The sequence below is a fragment of the Staurois parvus genome, unplaced genomic scaffold (assembly GCF_062004578.1).
Source record: "Staurois parvus isolate SC_StPar_1 unplaced genomic scaffold, SC_StPar_1.0 ptg000249l, whole genome shotgun sequence".
NCBI classification, from domain to species: domain Eukaryota; kingdom Metazoa; phylum Chordata; class Amphibia; order Anura; family Ranidae; genus Staurois; species Staurois parvus.
In genome coordinates this window covers 9,638,857-9,655,884 of record NW_028318045.1, presented here as the reverse complement: position 1 = coordinate 9,655,884, position 17,028 = coordinate 9,638,857, and the positions used below count along the sequence as shown (strand labels likewise).

General features: G+C 41.6%; 1 long non-coding RNA gene across 1 annotated transcript in view; it reads left to right on the top strand.

The window, feature by feature from the left end:
• The window catches only part of LOC149459762 (uncharacterized), a 127,958-nt gene that overhangs the window by 43,661 nt on the left and 67,269 nt on the right, over nt 1–17,028 (top strand). The window contains exon 3 of the long non-coding RNA XR_016313226.1: nt 14,050–14,102. This is a non-coding gene — a long non-coding RNA (uncharacterized LOC149459762). The remainder of the gene's footprint in view (nt 1–14,049; nt 14,103–17,028) is intronic.

Sequence of the window (17,028 nt, the reverse complement as noted above, 5' to 3'; positions counted from 1 at the left end):
GCAATGATACAGTTCAATACATGAGGGTTAGGAGGGCCCTGCTCCTTGGAGCTTACACTCTAAGAGGGAGGGTTCGTGGTACAAAAGATGAACTGATAGGAGGAATAGAAGATTCTGGCATTAGCTGAAGGTGGGATAGGCTTCCCTAAAACTGGGCAGAGTAGGCTTTAGTCTGATAGATTGGGGTAGAGAGTTCCAGAGGATGGGGGAGGCTCTGGAGAAGTCCTGGAGACAAGCATGAGAGGAGGAGACAAGGGAGCTAGAGAGCAGGAGGTTGTGGGAGGAGCGGAGAGTACGGTTTGGGTGGTATTTGGAAACAAGATTGGTGATGTAATTTGGGGTAGAGTTATAAATGGCTTTATATGTTATTGTTAATGTTTTGAATTTTATCCATTGGGCAATGGGAAGCCAGTGGAGAGATTGGCAGAGAGGGATGGCAGACACGGAACGGTTAGTAAGGTGGATGAGTTTGGCGGCAGCATTCATGATAGACTGAAGAGGGGATAGCCTGCGATGAGGTAGGCCAATGAGGAGGGAGTTACAATAGCCAAGGCGTGATATAATAAGGGAGTGAATAAGTTGCTTAGTGGTTTCCGAGGTTAGGAACGGGTGTATCTTGGAGATGTTGCGGAGGTGAAGTCTACAAGATTTGGACAGCGATTGGATTTGGGGCTGAAAGGACAGATGGGAGTCATGTGTTTTCTTTCTTGAATCTTGGTGTGCTTTGGGTATTTTTTCCAGATCTGTGCAATAATCCAGTGTGTAACTTTGCATCTGTGTAGGAGATTCCTGTAATAAAGACCGGTCACTTCTGCACTGTCTCATTGTATTATTATTATTATACAGGATTTATATAGCGCCAACAGTTTGCGCAGCGTTTTACGATATAAAGGGAGACAGTACAATTACAATACATTTCAGTACAGAAGGAATATAAGGGCCCTGCTTGTGGAGCTTACAATCTAAGGAAATTGTACAATTTGACCTGTTTTGTATCCAATCCCTCCTGTAATTTTTACAGGAAGCCTGTAAAGGAGCTTGTTGGGCTTCTCCCACACTTCTGCTTCCTGCACAGGCACAGTGATGATGTCACTGCTACGTTTACAAGCTAATATCTGGGTTTGCAAAGGCAATTGGGGTACAAAAAAAGTGGATTTATATCCTTTGTGGCTAGCAGAGAGTATATTTAAATTCACATTTTTATGCCCGGAGTTCAGCTTTGATCATTTCATGAGTACAGTATGCTTTGTTAAGACTTCGCACACAAAGTCTTGTTAAGTGTTAATTTGCAGCAGAGAACTAGGCGTGCACCTACGTGCATTCCTGGTTCTCAGACTTTGCTGTCAAACTGACAAATTAGCTTTAGAAGTATAGTCAAGTTAAAGTGCTTACCTGGTAGCCACCCCCCACCTCCAGGTTAAATTACGTTCAGTGAAACCCATTGAAGTATATGGGATTCTCGGCTTTCCTGGGACCCTACAGTAAAACCCACTGATGTGCCTGGTGCCTACAGGAAGGCTGGGTATAAAGGGCAACATTTTATATAGTGTTTTTTTTTCAGTTTTAGCATTTTTTAATCAGGGGGTAGGGGGACTTCCAGATCTCTTAGATTGTAAGCTCCAAGGAGCAGGGCCCTCCTAACTCTCTTGTATTGAACTGTATTGTTGCTGTATCGTCTCCCTTTATATTGTAAAACGCTGAGCAAACTGTTGGCACTATATAAATCCTGTATAATAATAATAAGCAGACCTTCCTTTAACTTCAATGCAAAGTCTGCCTTAACTGATGCATACTGATGCTGCTGTACTTGATCTGGGTATCAAAGCTTCATGACATCTGTCACAAATGGTTCAAAAGAAGATTTGACTAGTGATTTGAGAAATGATTATATTTCTAATAATATTTATAGTAAAGCTGGAATATTTACTGATGGATATTATGAGCAACTTAAAATGTTATTAAGCCCACAACAGTAAAATCAGTCTGTATATGCAGTAAAGCATGCTTGTTATACTCACTGTGGAACCTAAGGGGTAAATCATACATTGTTTAAAAATGCTGTTTGAGCCTGTCTTCTCTGATCCTCCCTTTCTTCTACTGTCCCCAATCCATCTTCTGATAGTACACATCCCTAGGAGTCACTCTACACATGCTGCGTTTGGCGTATATTGCTGGAGAGTTTTTATTTGGGAGGGTGCATGTGATCAGCACAGGGCCAATCAGCACTGTCCAGACAGAGAGTCAGCGGTCATGCAGCCTCATAGGACAGTCAGAGGACAATGAAACTCCTCCTACAAGCTTTAACCAGTGCTTGGCCGGGCACTGATAGAAGTACAAGACTGCTATATACTGCTGATGAGAAAAGGTATTTAGCAGTTTATATTTACTAAAATAATTGCACTTCCATGTTATGTGTACTGTGTGAGACCAGATATAGTGAATGCAGGGTCCTGGGTTTAAAAACACTTTCAAATAATTTTTTAACCTTTAATTACTTAAATTGGCTACATTTATAGCCTGTTCTACCCAAAAGTTTTTTTTAGATTTTATTAGAGTGGTAAATAGGTAAAAAAAAAAAATCACCATAAACAACCTTAAAGCATATTTCCACTTTTGCAGTCAGATTTTAGAAAACCCCACTATATGCTCGTTATGTTTTCTCATTCACACATCATGCCTAAAAACTATTTTAAAAAAATATTTCTTATCCTTTGTTTCTCAGGGGTCTCAGTTGTCATGGCTGAATGATTTTTGAACAATGTTAGAGTGAGCCTGTCCCAAATTTGTCCTCATTAACATAAAATGTAAGAAACCTAGCCTCTATACCTGTTGGCCTCATATACACATGAACTCACTTAGTCGTTAATCTCTCCTGGCAGCAGAAAAACACTAGATGCGGAAAAAAAGCGTGTACAGCGTTTATCCATGTTTACCCGCATTTAGCGCTTAGATATTTATTCATTTGATTGGCCACAGCATTTTCCATTGACATGGATAAACAATGTGTTTTTGCAGCGTTTAGCGTTTTTGGCCAAAACGTTCCTCTCCTGAACGCGATTATTCAGAAGAGGAATGTTTAACTGCCTTTGAACTCTGCTGCTCCTAAACTCTGGTGAAAGCTTATGTGTACATGGACACGTAGGCTTTTATTGAGTTCAGTTCAGGGGCTTTGGCAAAAAAACTCCAAAACTCCTAATCTCAAGTTTAGAAGCAGCAGTGTACGTGAGGCCTTAACCATTTGTTAGGACAGTGCTTAAATCTAGGAACAATTAATAATGAGGATCTCCTTCACAGTACAGATAATTGTGCAAACACAGCTTCCCAGCCCCTTAGTAGACAAAGAACACTACCTAGGATTTTTTTTTGCTGGAGGGTACAGAATAAAGCAAAATCTCCCGATTTCAGGAATGTATCATTTTATGATGATAGCTATGCTGGGCAGCTCTGAATAGCTTTTCTAACCTATATACCAAATGATCATGTCACCTTATCTCAACCCATCTATGTGTCCCCTATAACAATGCTATTCTGTAGCAGGATCTACAGTCTTGACTAATAACCAGAATTTACAACACTGAAATCTGTGGTTAACTACTGCATGAAATGTAACCACACTGTGTACTTTTCATAACCGAAGGTGAAGTGAGACAGAAACTAGCAGTCTTAGAAGCTGTCCCCAAGTGACATTTCAAAGATCTACATCTCTGGGTGTAACCAGTTTAAAGCAGAGCTTGCACTTCAGGCAATATCCACTTAATCGTTGCGGCCCACTTCTTTAGACACTGCATAAAGTGCAAAAAAGAACCCGTGGGGGAAGAAATAGATAATATGCTTACTTTTCCCCGACTTCCATAGTGTCGGGGTGACACCACCCTCCTACCATCGAGATCCCAGGGAATGCTGAGTAGCTTAGATCTTGTATGAAGACATTGTGGCTCAGTGCAAGATGATCGTCCTGTGTGATTTGGGCTACTCAACATTCTCCAAGACTTGGGCGGAAGGAGGATTAAAGTGGTTGTATGCCCTTCCATATACCCAGTGAAGTGACTGGTCTCAGGTGATACACAGAGATGAAACACATCCTCCCACATAAGTTGTACCTGTTTATCTGCTATTCTCTTCTCTACATCTGCTCAAAGTGCTGAATTTATAAAGCTTGTCTGAGCTTTCAGAATCAGGGGGCAGAGAGCTGAAATTACACACTGCAGAGCTCAGTGATGAGAGCTGATTGGAGGGAAGGGAAACAACTCCCTTCACACAGCTCACAGGAACAGAGCTAAGGCTCTCAATAAGCTGGAGGTTCCTCCCCTGTCACCATCTTTCAGGAAAAGTTGTCAGAAGTGATTCATGCTGATAGCAGTGGAATGAGGCAGCAGACAGAAACAACACTTAGGGGTTGATTTACTAAAACATGGAGAGTGCTTAATCTGGTGCAGCTGTGCATGGTAGCCAATCATCTTCTAACCTCAGCTTGTTCAATTAAGCATTGACAGAAAACCTGGAAGCTGATTGGTTTCTAAGCAGAGCTGCACCAGATTTTGCACTCTCCACTTTTAATAAATGAACCCCTTAGCACTCTTAACTGAGATAAGTACACACTATAGAGGGATATGCTTTGTACATATTTCATGTATGAGTTTTACAACCACTATAAGTCACCTTCGACTGAGCACTGTGGGAGGAAGTCAGGAAAAGGTTCTATACTATACTATACTATACTATACTATACTATCCTAAACTATGTAACTTTACCCCCTATCATTCTATTTTTTTAATTGCACTTTTATCTGTCATCTTAGGGAGGGGGACACCTTGAATAAGCGATCCTTGTCATTTATGCGACTCTGATTTAAAGTAGACCTAAACCTCTTCCTCTTAAAAGCTTTAACATAGTAATGTCATTTCATGAGTTGCTATTAAATATTTTAAATCTGCAGCTTTCAATAAAAAAAACAAAAAAACTGGTGATCCTGCCATGAAGGTCCTTGTTCAGGCAATTCCTGATAGGCTGTGACAACTGTATCTCAGTTGTGCTCCTGTGTTGTCAGCCTGTCACATGCTTCTCTGGTCGGGGGCTACGGGCAAGCGCATTGTGGGGCCATGGGCCACCATTATTATCACTATCAGGAAGGTGATCCAAAGCATGTAGACAGGACGTGGCTGAAATAGCTGGAGTAGATCAGCACCACTGAGATAGATGCAAAGAAGGATGAAAAAAGTGAGAAAGGTATTTTATAGGGAAAAAAACAAGTGTTTATGACACACGGTGCTTTAGAAATTGAAATGGCATCCAGTTAGGATTTAGATCTACTTTCAGGATCGTTCACATCAGTGTTGGGGTTGGCTGACTAGTTCCAGTGTACCTCCAATGCATAGACCAGGCAGAATTCTATGTTTCCATGGTGTCAGTTCATACCGCTAAGTTACTGTATGCTTGCTGAATATAAAAGTACTGCATGCAGGTGCAATGTGAACCACCACTGCGCAACACCGCTGTAGTGAATTGAACTTGTGACATTTCAATAAAGTAATGAGAAAAAAGTAAGCAATGCACCGGGATCTCCCACACTAGCTGCAATGAGAATAGTGTGGCTCGCTGGTGTGAAGGAACCCTTAGGGCCCATTCACACCAGACCACCGTACCTTCCAACTTTCTGAGATGGGAAATTAAGGACACCTATTAGCAAAGGTATGTAAGCATAGGACACACCCCCTGCCACGCCCCTTCAAAGAAGAACTATTAAAAAAAAAAATATTGGTTAAACCCACAAATGCTTTTTTTTTAACCACTACTATTCCTTTATACTGGCTTTTAAAATTTACACATTCAGAAATTTAGATATTGATGAAAGATGAAAGGTTTAGCACTGTAAAACACTTTTTGATAGATAAATAGTGAATTTTATATACAACTATATAGATTGGACCAAAATGAGGGACAAATGATGGGGAAGAAGGGACAGAGGGACTTTGTACCAAATCAGGGACAGTCCCTCGAAATCAGGGACAGTTGGGAGACTATGCAGACCACAGAGCAGGAAAGGTACATTTCCATGCATGTTTGCTACTGCACAGGTGCAATTAATTGTTACTGGCACCCCAAACACATCTAGTAAGCGTTGCACGTTTAGGCCCACCAAACCGCATGGCACCGTAGCAGAGGCGGACTGACAACTCATGGGGCCCCCGGGCAATAGGAGATCATGCGCCCCTGTGTCCTTGCCCAAACTCAAAAAAGCCTATGAAAAAGGTACTAAGGGCACCTCATGGGGCCCCCTACTGACCCTGGGCCCTTGGGCAGTGCCCGAGTTTCCAAATGGTCAGTCTGTCCCTGCACCGTAGTACCATGTGGTTTTGTGCAGCACAACTTGAAAAATCATGCTTACCCTTCTTTTGTATGTTCCTGTGCATTTGGCAGCCCATTGAAATTAATAGGCTGTCAAAAACGAAACATGCAGTTATGCACAACAATGCGCACATTCGGAAGACGTGTGAACTGGCCCTTAAACAAAATCTGTTTTTACATAGTTACATAGTTCGCCTGGCTGAAAAAAAAAAACAGAAGTCCATCCAGTTCAACAATAAAAAAAAAAAAGTTATAATCCTACGCTACACCCACAGTTGATCCAGAGGAAGGCAAACTGCTTTAACAATTCATAAAACAGACGGCCTGTGGTTTTTTTTTGCCCCATATGCTGTATGGTTGCTTTAACCCAGAGGTCTCCAAACTTTCTAAGCTAAGGGCCAGTTTATTCAGACTTTAGAGGGTCAGACTCTTGCCTGTGGGAGTAGAAAATACCCCGGTGTCATTGGGAGTAAACAATGCCCCATTGATGGTGTCATTGGGAGGAATAGTGCCCTATCGATGGTGAACAGTGTCACATCAAGGCCAGTAAAGGGCCACATCTGGCCCCCCAGGCCGCAGTTTGAAGACCACTGCCTTAACCCTACTTGCACATTAAAACGCAAAAACCAAACAGAACTCCAAGGAAAGAGTTAAATACACAAAACAAATACTATATATGGGAGCTCTTTTACCTGCCAATGAATTTGTGTTGTTTGTTGCCAATGAGTGTGTAGGATGATTTTATTTGAACAAAATGATTATTAGCACTTTATCCAGCAATTTAGTTGATATTGGGGTTGATTTACTAAAACTGGAGAGTGCAAAATCTGGTGCAGCTGTGCATGGTAGCCAATCAGCTTCTAACTTCAGCTTCTTCAATTATGCTTTGACAAAAAAAAAGGAAAGCGGAAGCTGATAGGTCTCTATGCAGAGCTGCGCCAGATTTTGTACTCTCTAGTTTAAGAAAATCAGCCCCCTTGTTTATTCATTTATTATAGTGCTGTCCTTTTCACACATCTATTGATGCTTAAGGGTAAGCATTTTTGACAGCAGCTTTAGGGGTGTTGATTGAGGGAAAGTGTGTGCAGGGGTACCTTTTACATTTTGTTTAGCTGGAGTTTAACAAATATTGTCTAAATACAAGAGTCATGTCTATTCTTCCTTGAATCGTTTTGTGTTTTTGCATATTTCTTCCAGATCCGTGCTGTAATCCAGTGTGAAACTTTGCTTCTGTGCGGGAGTTTCCTGTAATACAGACCGGTCACTGCTGCTCTCTCTTCTTGTGCAGGGTGACTGGTCTTGTCTCCACACCCCCTGTAATAGTTTTCTGTAGGGGTGCACCGAAATTTAATTTTTCGTCCGAAAACACCCCTATTGGCTTCTGGCCGATATGAAAATAAGCACCAATACAGATGCCGAAAATAACCCCGCCCGCTTGCCACTGCCACCCTGCACCGCCACCCGCCCGCCGTTGCCGCCACCCCTCAGTAGTTCTCAGCCTTACCTGAGAAACCACCGAACGATCCTGGCGCTGGGCATTGAGATAAGTGAAGGAAAGATGGCCTCCACTCTTCTCTATGCCCTTGGAGGACCAGAGTGATGTCACTTCCGGTTTTTTTTTAAAGCACTAAATCAGTGCTTTTTTTGATCCAATGCTTTACATTGTAGAGGAGAGATGTGGGGTCTTATTGACCCCATATCTCTCCATAAAGAGGACCTGTCATTAATCATTTCTATCACAAGGGATGCATGCATTCCTTGTGATAGGAATACAAGTGACTACATTTTTTTAAAGCAACAGTGTGAAAAAAAAAACTAAATAAATTTTTTTAAATAGTTTAAAGTGCCCCCGTCCCCCCGCGTACACCCACATATGTAAACGGTGTTCAAACCACACATGTGAGGTATTGCTGCGAACGTCAAAGCAAGAGCAATAATTCTAGCACTTGACCTTCTCTGTAACTTTACACTGGTAACCTGTAGAAATTTTTAAAGCGTCACTCATGGAGATTTTTAAGTACCGTAGTTTGACGCCATTCCACGAGCATGCGCAATTTTAAAGCATGACATGTAGGGTATCTATCTACTTGGCATAACATCATCTTTCATATTTAAAAAAAAATTGGGATATATATTGTGTTGTTTTTTTTTTAATCATTAAAGTGTTTTTTTTCCCACAAAAATTGGGTTTGAAAAACATACAAATTTTTAAAAACTGTCCATTTCGGTTTTGGTTTTCGGCCAAGTGTATCCTGAATTTTCGGTTTCGGCACCAGAATTTTCATTTCGGTGCAGCACTGCAGGGCCTCTCCCACAGCTCTGCTTTCTGTACTGACCATGTACGTCACCGTTATATTACTGCCACTTTCACAAGGTAATAACTTGATTTGCTAAGGCATTTGGTGCACACAAAGTGAATTCATGTTATTTATGGCTATTGAGAAATATACTTAAAGAAGAATTCCAGGCAAAAATGTAATTGTCCCATGCAGTGGGGCTGTCCCCCCGCGTCCTGGGTTAAATGCTCAGTTTTATCTAGGGGTTTTTAAAGCAGAGAAATATTTACCTATTCCACCAATCCTCTGAGTGCAAGGCCAGTCCCTGCCACTCCTGCCCCCCCCTCCCCGCACTAGCGGTCTTGTGAATGGGCTGTTCCTGACGTCATTGCGCTCATAACTGGCTCTGGTCGTGGGGGAGCGCAGGTTTCCAGAGGATGAGGTAAGTATAACTTTTTTCTGAGCCCCTGGACAGATCAGGTAACCCATGTAGTGCGGGCATGTGAAAATAAAAATTTTGACTGGAGTTATGCTTTAAATAAAAGTTTTTGTACCCAGATTTCAGCTTGAAATCTATTACTAGGAAAATATTAAAATTTCCGGTGTGCCATAACCCTAATTTGGAGATCCTTTGCCCCATCATCATCTTTCCATCAAGCGCATGTCTAGATCACCCACATGTACTGTACCTATGAAAGTAGGACACTATAATAGTCTTCTTCTGATAAAGTGTAGGCGAATGGGCGCATTTCATGCGTTACTCCACCACACAATGCTTTTATTGAGTGGTAGCCGCCATAAGGACACGGTTGCAGCACATTACAAAGATCACGGGCTGGGTTTACCCGAGGACAGCTCGGGTCTTATGCTTTGAGGTTAAGTTCTGTGTATGATTAACAGAGTCCTGGCTCACAGACAGCTGATCCGAGGCTGCTGCTGCTGATGCCATTCAACTGACAAGACCATGAAGCTGAGCATGTGGAGGCTTTAAAAGAGGATCTGTGTACAAACAACAAAAAGTATTATTCTTATCTTAATTGCACTGGAAGGGTTTTTTTTTCTTTTCCATGACTCCATTCTGAGGACGGGGAGGCGAGCTGGGGGAAGGGCTATTCTGATGAACATATGCTCATTAACATAATAATGCATGTAGCAAATGTTTACATTGCAGCACCGCAGTAAGCGCACGAATGTGGAATATTATATAACCACAGGAGCCTGATAAATATTTAAGCTACGTGAAATTCTGAGATCAGTTTGCACAGACGTGGGGGGTATGTACAAAGCAGCTGCCGAGATCTGGTGTGTTGCTTTGTCAGATTTTGTCAGCTTTCCGACATTGTTGACGCTGTTGGCTTCTATTGAAGACATGGCAAATGAGAAAAAGGAAATTCTGTTAACATTTTCCAAAAAGCCTTTGTATTATCCTAGTTTAAAGTGGTTCTGAAGCCTTTTTACCCTAACGCATTCTTAGCATTATGGTAAAAAACCTTCTGTGCTACAGGATCTCCCCCAGCCCCCCCCCCTCCATACTTACCTAACCCTATTCTCGCTCCATCACTGTGCACAAGAGCCACTCTGCCCGCTCTCTCCCTTCTCACAGAGCAGATTGTTAGCAGCAGGAGCCATTGGCTCCTGCTGCTGTCAATCAAATTCTGTGACAAGAGAGCAGGAGGAAGGGCCGGGGCTCACTGTGTCAACAGACAGGGTGGCTCAGGATTGAATCCACACATGTGCCCCCATAGAAAGCAGCTTTGTAAGGGGGACACTCTCTGAAAGGGAGGAGTCAGAAGCACCAGCGGACAGTCCCAGAGGTGTGGGGCTACTCTGTGCAAAACCATTGCACAGAACAGGTAAGTATAACATGTTTATTATTTTAAAATGGTGTCAAAGGTTCAGCTTTTTTAAAAGAAATTATCAAACATGTCATACCTGCTCTTTGCAGTGGCTTTGCACCTCTGATCCTCCTCTGCTGGTGTTTCTCGTTCCTCCCCCTTGACCAGTGTCCGCAAAAGCAAGCAGCTTGTTATGGGGGCACTGGCTCTCGAGCACGGCTGTATGCGTTCATAAGACACATATAGCAGCACCCCCCCCGCCCGCTCTCTCCTCATTGGCTCACTGGCTGTGATTGACAGTAGTGGAAGCCAATGGCTCCTGGGACAGCCAAGGCCCTCATGCACATTGCTGGATAGAGAGGTGGCTCAGGTGAATATTAGGGGGGCTGACAGGGGAGCAGCAGACAGAAGGTTTTCTACCTGAGCATGAAGGTAGAAAACCTTGAGCCTTTATAATTAAAAAAAAAATGAAAGCTTTAAATAACTGTAAAGTGTACCTAAATCCAAAAACAAAAATGTAATCTATCATAGCTTTTCGGTCCTTAGATATGGTGACTGCATTTGGGTTTTTTTAGACTTTGTCCTCGCCTGGTGAACACACTTCCTGTCTTAGGGTGACAACGTTCAATCACTGTACTAAAGATATGGAGGAGCAGTGTTGTCACATTAGACTGTTTTCCTGATTTAGACTACAAACAACTCCCACTCTTGTCATATCAGTGCTGGAGGTATTTTCTGTACTTGCAGAAAATGTAAAATGTCTGAAAAAAGAAAACAAATGCATACAGAATGTGCCAACATCTTTGTACCAGTCCCTGGGACATTCTCATCCCCGCCCACAGCCCACATCTATCATGCCCTACTTACAGGCAGTCCTGCCTAAATTCTATGTCTCTTCTGCAATAACAAGCCTGCCCGTTCACATTTTTTATATTTTACATTTAGTTCCGCTTGAAAGCATAAACTAAAAATTTAATATATTTCAGCTTGCTAGTTTTTAGATGTGGCGGCTGCATTACTTTTCCTTTTAAGACTTTTTTATCTGTACATGATGATCTGTTCAGTAACACACTTGCCTTGGGTGGCTACACTCACGTCTTCACTTTATCTATGGAGGGGCAATGTAGCCTCCCTTGGAAAGCAACGTTGTCAATCAGTGGAGAGGGTAATGCTAAAGGAACTAGTACATTGGGCATTACATAGGTGACTAAAAAATTCAAGTCAAACTCCAGCTACAGAAACAATTTTTTTTTCCTTTTGAGATAAAGGTTTTACCAAAACCATTTTAAGCATCCGTGTCGGTGTTAAAGTGGAACTAAACCCTTCCATTTTTTACTGCCAAGGAAGCAATAATCTTAGCCTCTGTCCGATATGTAGTTCCTATGGTGCTGATTATGTGATCAGTTATGATACCAGCTAGTCAATGGCTTGACAGATGCCCTGAATGTAACTATTTTGGGAAACCATTAAATCAATAATTTTATTTCCTCTTTAAATGGTTTGTCTGAACAATATAACTGCCACTTTTTCTGATCAGCTTGGTCTGTTAAAAAAAACAAAAATAACACACTTACTGGCAGGATCACCCTAAGAAAATAAAGGAAAAAAAGCATTGAAAAGAAAAATAATGCAGCCACCACATCTAACAACTGGTAAGCTGCAATACATTCAATTATAATTTTTGGGTTTAGATAAGCTTTAAGGTAGAGCGTCACTAGACTAGGGCTTGGCAATTGGTTAATCGTGATCCAGTAGAAAAAAGGAAGAATCTGGTTGGCCACACATCCAAAATATATCACCTTTATTGTTGAAATATCATAAAAGCAACTCCAAATACAGAGTAGAAGTACAGCAGATTGAGCTAACGCGTTTCACACTAAGTCCAGCGTTTATTCATATTTCAACAATAAAGGTGATATCTTTTGGATGTGTGGCCAACCAGATTCTTCCATTTTTCTACTATGAAGCCTGTGATGGACAGGGCCAGCACCTGGAACTATGCTAGTGGAGGTGGAGAGAGAAATTACCTGAAGCAGTGTCTGCTTTTCAATCGTGATCCACCCGTCAATCATGGCCATACCAAACTATCAACTCCTGACCCCACCTGCTGCCTCTCAGACCTATGATCAGAGTAGTAATATGTAATGCAGAGCCAGGGGAAGTCCTATTCTCCTCCTCTGCTCTGATGTGTCATATAAAACAGCTCAGGGAGGACTTGGAGGGATTTCCCTCACTCTACTGGGCAATTCTACCTCTGTGGTCTGGGTGAATTTTACAGAGAGAGGGGAAAATTTGTGCTGTAGGCAATTTTTGTATAGGGGGTAGATGTTTGTACTGGAAGGGGGTATTTTTCTTTCTGGATAGAGATTGGTGTTGCTCCTGATCTGTGTATTGCATACTGCTGATTTCTGAACTCTGTGTTACTTACTACTGACCCCTGTACTTTGTGTTACTCCTGACCTTTGCACTCTGTGTTACATACTACTGTATTCTTCATTACATACTACTGTATTCTACATTACTTACTACTGACCCCTGTACTTTTTGTTACTCCTGACCTTTGCACTCTGTGTTACATACTGTATTCTGCATTACTTACTACTAACCCCTGTACTTTGTGTTACTCCTGACTTTTGCACTCTGTGTTACATACTACTGTATTCTTCATTACATACTACTGTATTCTGCATTACTTACTACTGACCCCTGTACTTTGTGTTACTCCTGACCTTTGCACTCTGTGTTACATACTGTATTCTGCATTACTTACTACTGTATTCTGCATTACTTACTACTGACCCCTGTACTTTTTGTTACTCCTGACCTTTGCACTCTGTGTTACATACTACTGTATTCTTCATTACCTACTACTGTACTCTGCATTACTTACTACTGACCCCTGTACTTTGTGTTACTCCTGACGTTTGCACTCTGTGTTATATACTACTGTATTATTCATTACATACTACTGTACTCTGCATTATTTACTACTGACCCCTGCATTTTGAGTTACTCCTGACCTTTGCACTCTGCATTACATATCATACTACTGCATTATGTACTACTGATCCCTGCACTCTGTGTTGCTTACCCCTGACCCCTACACTCTGCAATGCTTACTACTGGTCCCTGCATTCTGTGTAACCTAATACTGACTGCTGCATTTTGTGTTACCCTTAACGTTTGCACTATGTGTTATATCTGACATTTGCGCTCTGTGTTAAATAGAATTGTATTCCTCATTACGTACTACTAGCCCTTGCACTCTGTTACTTACTCCTGATCCCTGCACTCTGTGCTGCTTATTACTAACCCTAAACTCTTCAAACCCTCCTTTTTTTTTTGAGTGCGTAGCTAGGTTACCTTCCTAAAAAGAGTGTTGCACACTGGTGATTTCTTCTATGCTGTTCTGGTAGATCTCCACCAGAGTTGCCTACCCTTCTACTTGACACTTGTAGTCAAAGGACTGGTGGTCTAATATTACCATAGGTGCCTCTCTTTTGTGTCACATCGATCTCTGCAAACATGTCATGTCTTTGTCCTGTAACCTGCCTGCTTTCTAAATATAACCTCATCTATCTTCTTTCTGCAGAATTCACCAGCACAGAGAAGGCAGACAAGAGAGGCCAGAAGGGGAACGTGCAGGTATTTACTGTCATGTAATAGACATATGATTGAAAGACACGGACATTTACACCACTGCCCTTTGCTAGAGGGAGTGCAGTGTATGTAACAAGAAAACCTGAGTGCATTTCTCTGTGAGGGTGTGAGTTAAGAAAACTGAATATGATCCTTAAAGGAACAGTCCACCCAAAGATGGAAAGAGCACAATAATTGATGCCAGCAGTTTAAATCACACACTGGCTCTCTGGATTTTTGAATGCTCAGAAACGTCAGCATGAGATCTCCACTTGTTAAGGCAATTACAATGTATATAGAAAACACAGCTTGAGGCATGACTTGGTGGCAGGAGCACGGATTTCCAGCAAAAGGAAATTGCCTTGAGACTCCCTGAAAGATTTAAGAAGCCTGTGAGTGAGTAGGTCTAAACCATGTCACTATAATCACATATAAACTTTAACAAGCTAAAGTCAAATCAAGTCATTTTCAATCTTTTTACATTTTCATTAAATATTATCTGATGATACCATCATGAAGGCACTTTCTGTTGTGGGTGGGGTGACAAGCTCTCTTCTTGTCATTTAAGACAGCCATAGATAGATCAGATCTTGGTCTGTTCAGTAAGGACTGAATCTATGGGCAGGCTGGTTGTATTAAAGTTGATCAATCGACTTCAGTACAACCAGCCTGTTGGATTTTTTGCATGTGATTACGGCCGGCAGCAATAGCCCCCAGCAGTAATCATTGTGTCCTGCTGGCAAGGAAGACTCCTGACTGGGCAGATGTGTAGTTGCAGGAAACAAAATTGTATCATCTATGGCTTGCCTTATTTGTTCCCTTGTTGTCACCCTGTCACATGAACCTCTAGTGGGAACTACATGCAGCCATGCTGACACACAATGTACAGTAATGGTCCACTGTCGATCAGGAAAACACTCCAGAGCAATAATGTGCATCCAATCCTGGAGTGAGTACATGTAGACAGAAAGTGGTGTGTTGTGATGGCCAAAGTGTTGATGATTATAAATCCTACACGTAGTAAGGGAACTTCAGGTGTATGTAGACCTCATCTTTCTGTGCTTCTGTTTATTGTTGCTTCCCCCTCGCATGATTTGGAGGTCCAGAGCCATATGCAAGTGTGTCCTGTGCTGGCTGATGGCCCATGGCCCACGTTATACTTGTTTGTGACGATCACAGGCAAGATTGTGAAAACAGAGAAGTAAGAAGATCATTATTCTCTGTTACACTGTTATAATAGCAAAAATAGAATTTAAAAGAGAAAATCCCTTACACGAGGTTTATAGGTAAAAATAAATTGTTACCAGCATTTTCTTAAAACAAAAGGTGCTCATCTGACGTCACTTTTAGTCATTTACTTCCTTTTTTAGAATGGCCAGATACAATAGTTTCTACTTTAGTAGTTCCACTATACCTTTATAGTAAATTCCTTATGACACTTTAGCCATAAAAAAATACCAGCAGTAGGTGTGCAAAAATGGTATATGTGGATCCTACCCTAGTATAGTCTATAGAGTCCTTCGTACAGTAAAGAGACAGCAACATTGGAGTGTGTTTCACCATCTTGTGGTTATACCTGGTACTGGTATTTATTTTTCTGCCCTTTTGTAAAAAATGTTATTTTATGCTGGCCAAAAATGCATGCTTTTTTATGTATCTGATTATTCAACCTGATGAATCTAAACCATTGGATGTCTGAAAATATTCATGCAACACAAACGGTAAATCCATTTGCATCAGTCAGATTGATTTCCACGTCAAACATTTAATGGGAAAAAGTAAATGAACCTTTTAGAATCTGTAGTTTGCTCCATAAACCACATGATGAGAATTTTCTAAATCATTTATTCAATATATTCGGCATCATGTCTCTCTGTATACAGTTTTCTTAAGCTCTCTTAGTAATAATGCTTCCTGTTACCCACTGACAACGCTAAACTGCTGCCTTCCAATGAATAGCTGTGTGGTGAGCTGACAATGTGTGTTCCTTTAGTTGGGTGTTGGGCTGCCCATCAGGCTGCAGGAGGTATGCACAGACCTGATAGCCATCTGATCGGCAAACTGAAGGAACACTCATGGCAAGTTGACAACGCTGCTGCTGATTGGGAGGTAGCAGCTTAGCGTTGTCATAATAAACCAGCAAGGGCTATTAGGCTGATGCCAGACAGGTGATTTTGTAGCAGAGATTAACTGCTGCTTGAAATCGCCAGTGTCAGTGATTAAAAGTATAGCTAGCAATTTCATTTCTGGCAATTTGTTGTAAAAAAGCAATTTGTTACTGGTACAAGCAAAATTAATGCTACAGTATTGAGTCCATGTGCTCTGCTATAAATCGTTTTCTTCCTTTAGTGATTTGTAGCTAAGCCCATAGGTGTGAATGAAGAGCAACTGTCACTGGTAAGCACGTTGATATGACATGTTGCTAAAACATAAAGTGTATTATTATTATTATACAGGATTTATATAGCGCCAACAGTTTGCTCAGCGCTTTACAGTATAACGGGAGACAATACAGCAACAATACAGTTCAATATAAGATATGTTTATCTTTTCAGAAAAAATGAAAAGGTGAACTAACACCGTACACCCTTACCCCCCCTCTCAGTCCCCACTGTACTTACCTCCATAGTGATGAGGTGTCAGTGCCCATGCAGCAGATGCAGTTGATCCAGGGATTTAAAATCCCCACTCCTCTCCCTCTTCTTGCTTCTCTGTGCAGGCGCTGACCAATCAGAATCGCTCTGCTCCATCCTGAGAGTACTGCAGAAAGGAGAGGGAGAAGAGCGGGGATTTCAGATCCCTGGACCAATACAATAGCTGCATGGGCACTGATAGCTCGCTACCCAACCACCCACGGAGGTAAGTAAATTGAGGATCAGGAGGTGTATGGTGTTAGTTCACCTTTACATTTTTTGTGAAGAGAAGAACTTGC